This window comes from Xenopus laevis, chromosome 2L (genome assembly GCF_017654675.1).
Source record: "Xenopus laevis strain J_2021 chromosome 2L, Xenopus_laevis_v10.1, whole genome shotgun sequence".
Classification (NCBI taxonomy): Eukaryota; Metazoa; Chordata; class Amphibia; order Anura; family Pipidae; genus Xenopus; species Xenopus laevis.
Genome location: NC_054373.1, coordinates 59,630,298 through 59,636,297, shown reverse-complemented (window position 1 = coordinate 59,636,297; position 6,000 = coordinate 59,630,298). Strand labels below are relative to the sequence as shown.

Genomic DNA, 6,000 nt, shown 5'->3' with positions numbered 1-6,000 from the left:
AGGAATTCGGGATAATAGGTCCCATACCTGCAATATTTGGATTTATATGCATGTTATACTTAAATTGCTTGTAAAAGTTATTATATACAAATGTATTACATAAATGTATACAAAATAGTATAAAAAAATAGTGCTACAAGCACTATGTAACCCACTGTGCCATTTCTCTTATAAAAAAATACTACTAATTTTGCTTAGATACTCATGGAAATAAAACTTATTATTTAATACTGTAATAATGTTTCAAATAAATCCAATTAATGTACCACTATCCACTGCTCTGGTGCTCCTTAGTGCAAACTTCATTGACCCGAGATCTGGGTGTTCTAAGGAAAGAAGAAAATGCAATGATTAGGCAGGTATACACTATTCTAATTATCTTTCAACATAATGAACATTGAACGAATTAAGTAACGCTGCAACTGCCTAACTTCTTAGTGTGTTTTCTCTTACTGATCTTTCTTTTGCCTCTCCTCCCTGGAATTTAGAAAAGGATACCAATAGCAAATTGGCAATTGGCAATTTAAGTTATTTTAAGCTGTACATTACATCTCAACAGCAACTTTTGCTGTAGTCAGTTCGTTCTACAAAAATCTCTGCATTTTGATTGCCTTTTTTTAACTGAGCTGCAGCAATTGAAACTGACCTCATCAGGATAACTAAATTGGCCCTTTTTGTGAATATATCTGTATATTAACCTAACTAGTTCTCTGGCACAGACATAGTTCTGTATACTTTGTGTGAACTATGGTAAAGTGGTCATAAAAACAAGGTACAAACATGTATCTGAGAGTTAAAAATAAATTGCAAAAAGTAAAAAACACAAGCAAATAAGGTTCTCCCTGACTGCCCCTGATAGATATCTGTCTATAAAAAATCAGCCAGATATTTAAAAGGCCAGTTTGAAAATCCTGTCAGAAGGGTTGCATAGGAGTCTATTATGATTGGACTGTTGGTCTGGGGACCAAACAATTAGATCAGTATTATTTGGCCCAGAATGTTGGAGACCAATTTGGGTAGAGATCCACTCATTAGCGACCTCACCAAACGAGTGGAGTTTGTATGGCCAGCCTAAAGAAACTGTTCAATGTAAAAATAAAACTGGGTAAATAGTTAAGCTGTGCAAAATAAAATATGTTTTATAAAGGGATACTGTCATGGAAAAACATGTTTTTTCCAAAACACATCAGTTAATAGTGCGGCTCCAGCAGAATTCTGCACTGAAATCCATTTCTCAAAAGAGCAAACAGATTTTTTTATATTCATATGCCCCAGTCATATGACTTGTGCCTGCACTTTAAGATGGAACTACTTTCTGGCAGGCTGTTATTTCTACTACTTAAAGGGATACTGTCATGGGAAAAAAATTGTTTTTCAAAATGAATCAGTTAATAGTGCTCCAGCAGAATTCTGCCATGAAATCCATTTCTCAAAAGAGTAAACAGATTTTTTTATATTCAATTTTGAAATCTGACATGGGGCTAGACATATTGTCAATTTCCCAGCTGCCCCAAGTCATGTGACTTGTGCTCTGATAAACTTCAATCACTCTTTACTGCTGCACTGCAAGTTGGAGTGATATCCCCCCCTCCCTTTCCCCCCCAGCAGCCAAACAAAAGAACAATGGGAAGGTAACCAGGTAGCAGCTCCCTAACACAAGATAACAGCTGCCTGGTAGATCTAAGAACAACACTCAATAGTAAAAACCCATGTCTCACTGAGACACATTCAGTTACATTGAGAAGGAAAAACAGCAGCCTGCCAGAAAGCATTTCTCTCCTAAAGTGCAGGCACAAGTCACATGACTGGGGGCAGCTGGGAAATTGACAAAATGTCTAGCCCCATGTCAGATTTCAAAATTGAATAAAAAAAAATCTGTTTGCATTTTTGAGAATTGGATTTCAGTGCAGAATTCTGCTTGAGTAGCACTATTAACTGATGTGTTTTGAAAAAAACATTTTTTCCGATGACAGGATCCCTTTAATGTAACTGAATCAGTCTCAGTGATACTTGGCTTTTATTATTAAGTGCTGTTCTTAGATATTCCAGGGAGCTGTTATCTTGTGTTAGGGAGCTGCTATCTCGTTACCTTCCCATTGTTCTGTTGTTAGGCTGCTGGGGGGGAGGGAGGGGTGATATCACTCCAACTTGCAGTACAGCAGTAAAGAGTGATTGAAGTTTATCAGAGCACAAGTCCCATGACTGGAGGCAGCTGGGAAATTTCAAAATTAAATACAAAAAAATCTGTTTGCTCTTTTGAGAGCGGGATTTCAGTGAAGAAGTCTGCTGGAGCAGCACTATTAACTGGTGTGTTTTGAAAAAAACATGTTTCCCTCCTTTAAAGGAGAAGGAAAGGCTAAAATTAAGTAAGCTTTATCAGAAAGGTAAATACACCAGTAAACCCTCAAAGTAATGCTGCTCTGAGTCCTCTGTCAAAAATAACACCGCATTTCTTTCCTTCTATTGTGTACACATGGGCTTCTGTATCAGACTTCCTGTTGTCAGCATAAACCTCCAGGCCAGGGCTTGAGCATGCTCAGTTTGCTCCTCTCCCCTCCCTTCTCCCATCCCTGCTGTAATTTGAGCTCAGAGTTGAGCAGGGAGAGACCCAGGCAGGAAGTGATGTCACACCAAGCTTATATGGCAGTTTCTATCCTAAACAAACAGAGACAGAGTCTAGAGCTGTTTACTCAGGTATGGTAAAGCATTCTGCAGAATGAATATAGCATTCTAGCTTGCACTATTGTGGCTAATATGTTGGCAATAAACTGTCTTGGAGCTTTCCTTCTCCTTTAATATAGTTAGTTTATTTAGCTAAAAATGTAATGTATAACGGTTGGAGTGAACAGATGTCTAACATAATAGCCAGAATACAACTTCCTCCTTTTCATCTCTCTGTTAAGAGATCTATTAACAAAACTACACAAATACAGAATAAGTTGCTCATTTTGGCACGTCCAAACAAGTCCGCAGCTTATATGCGCAAATCCTTCCCTGACCACCTCCCTGCCAGATATTGGGCAGGTTTAAATAAGGCAACCTACATTCTCTATCACATTGGTCCAAACACAAGTGAATACTAAGATGTATGGCCAATTTAAATCAGATACTGATAAAGGGTTCCCCCAATTGCTGTACACACCTGAGGGCCAAAACGCTACTGCAGTTTGTGAGGCTGCTATTTCAACCAGAGAAAAAGGGTGTGTTTAGGGTGTGTGGCAGTTAAGGGATGGGCACAAAATGGACGTGACCAGAATTTTTTTCTGTTTGCATTTCTTGCAGCAAATGGCTGCCCCTGATTTTCATATGTTGGGACGTATGCCAACAGGCACTGTGTTCATTGGTGTGCACACAAAGCAAAGTTCAGTGCAAAAATGCACATCCCAAAATCCTCAGGCTTCACTCAGACCAACTCAGTGTCTGATCGTACAGTCACTAGAGCGGCTAAGTAGAGGAAGGTATATAGACTGCACAAACACTATATATATACCTACAAAGATTGATATATATAAATATATATATATATATATATATATATATATATATATATATATATATATATATATATATATATATCAATCTTTGTAGGTAACTTCAGAGTGTATTTCAAGGCATAGAAAAATTTGTGATGCTGTTCCTTTCTTAGGGCAAGGTCACACGTGGCGTTTTTACATTTTCATTTTTAAAGACGCGCTGTTAAGCGTAAATACGCCAATGAAACCACACACACATGATTATATGCGTTTTTCAGTTTTCTTTTCCCAACATGCATTTCTGTTTTTTCTTATTCCCCACAATTCCACGTATTGTGGCGCATTGTGGCGGATGTTGGCTCGCAAGCGCCCACTGTGAGAATTGCTATAGTGCGTATTCTATTATTTTCAACAGGGCTTCATTTTGTGCGTAAAAAACGCAATGTAAAAATGCCACATGTGGCCTTGCCCTTACATTACAAGATTTAAAAAGAGTTGTTCCTCATGGAAGGTTCATTTATATGGCCAAACCCCCTTTGAGTCTTTCTTCCCTGGGCTGCTAGGCCCCAGCCCTTCTGACTTTTTGCAAATCAAGGTACAGTACTATATAGTGACTATTAATTGCTGGGTATTTTACTTTTCATGTGGCATTAAATGATGCTTGTTAAGTAATTTACGGCAATATGCTTAGGAACTTAGCAATTACATGCTCTTTGTATTTATATTAATATCGATGGTGCTCATCTTTCTATATCAGATTGAGGTGATCTCTTTGTCAGACTGCTGAGATTTCTCCCCTCTGTGCCAGTCAAAAATTGCTTCTCTCTCTATGGGGCATATTTATCAAAGAGTGAAGTTAGAGATCACCACAGTCCACTAATGTGAAATTGCCACTCTCCATTAATTTCTATTGGATTTTTAAAAGAGTATTTATCAATGGGTCAAAGTGAAAATCCACCCTTTGATAAATATGCCTTTAAAAATGCTATAGAAATGAATAGAAAGTGGCGGAATTTGACTCTAGTGGATTGTGGTGATCGCTAACTTCACTCTTTGATAAATATGCCCCTTTGGTGTAAAAAAGACTGTTCACCAGATACAACAGCTCATATATCTGTGCTGAGCAGAAAACTGATCATGCCTTGATACTGAATAAATTGTGCTAATTCCTGTGCCAGTGAGGAAGTGCTCCTCTCCTTATAGAGGATTTAAACTGTGCATTGCTCTGTAGATTACAGAAATTATCTATCTGTGCTGAAAAGAGGCTCCATGCTGACACACACAATCTTCTATCCACCATCCAATGCTATTTTGCTGAACACCTAGGGTCAGTGGGTTTAAAATTCAAAGCATAAATGTGTAATCACTGGCAAAGACTAATTGGAACATTTCTGGATAATTATATTCAGTATAAATGACAGCAGACAGAGGCCAAGGTTAGACTATCAAGAGTGCAATAGTTAGACTATTTCTTTTGTTTTAGCCACTCATTTTATTAAGTCTGAACACATACATGTTAACCCAAGCCCTAGTGCAGCCAGCCTGCCAGGTATTTTATGCAACATTACAACAAATACAAGATACCTGTACCCAGATGTATTTAAAGTATGACATTCTAGGTAGGTATTTTATAATGAGGAACACCATGCCTTCAGACTGCTAAAAATATATATATATATATTCTAATTTCCTGGTATTTATATAGTGCCATCATGTTTTCTCAGAATCTTATAGAGAAAAAAAAAGATGAGCCATTAAAAAACAACAGGGTTGATTTAACTTCACCATGGATTTATGCTAGTACAGTTATCATCTAGCACTGTCTATTTGTAACAAAGCAAAAAAAAAATGTGTTACTTAGATAATGTAGATAATGGGTTTCTGTATAAAAGATTCAATACCCAGTCTTTTGAAAGGTACCTATATGAGTTTAAACATCAATGCAATAGGAAACCATGTAATGTATATCAATCCATATTGGTGGCAAAGCAATTCTATTGGCTTTGTTTAATGTTTAAATGTGTTTTAGCAGACGTAAGGTATGGTGATACAAAGTACAAAACAGCCTTTACTGGGAGAACCCAAGGTCCCAAGCATCCAAGATAATAGATCCTATACATGTATATATGCCTAAAATATAGTTTACTACTAAGGATATATGTGCATTAAAATATAAATTGAATTGCATCAGTATAACCTTCAACTTTTAGTTTGTGTAAATTCTATTAAAGGTAATGGGGGAAGTACGGCAATAAAGTAAAAGATTTTTTTTCACATCCAACTGAAACTAGCAATACATATTTATTGCTGAATTTCAAATATGTACGCTTTTTTTATTACATTTTCCATAACTAGTACAATAAGTATGTGATGGTTACATAACTGCATTTCTATAGAATATACACTCAGTGATTTAAAGCGTATCGGTATTTAGTAGAATATGTGGGAAACAGTGTTGTGGGCCAGGGCCAGGATTCATTTCGTTATGAATATAAATGCAGTTTGAATATTTATGATTACAGTGAAG

At 36.8% G+C, this 6,000-nt stretch overlaps 1 protein-coding gene across 2 annotated transcripts in view; it reads right to left on the bottom strand.

Moving 5' to 3' along the window:
* The window catches only part of hivep3.L (HIVEP zinc finger 3 L homeolog), a 95,999-nt gene that overhangs the window by 28,555 nt on the left and 61,444 nt on the right, over positions 1 to 6,000 (bottom strand). For both annotated transcript variants that reach the window (XM_018246410.2, XM_041581919.1), the window contains exon 2: positions 267 to 326. The gene's annotated coding sequence lies outside the window, so the exon portion shown is untranslated. The remainder of the gene's footprint in view (positions 1 to 266; positions 327 to 6,000) is intronic.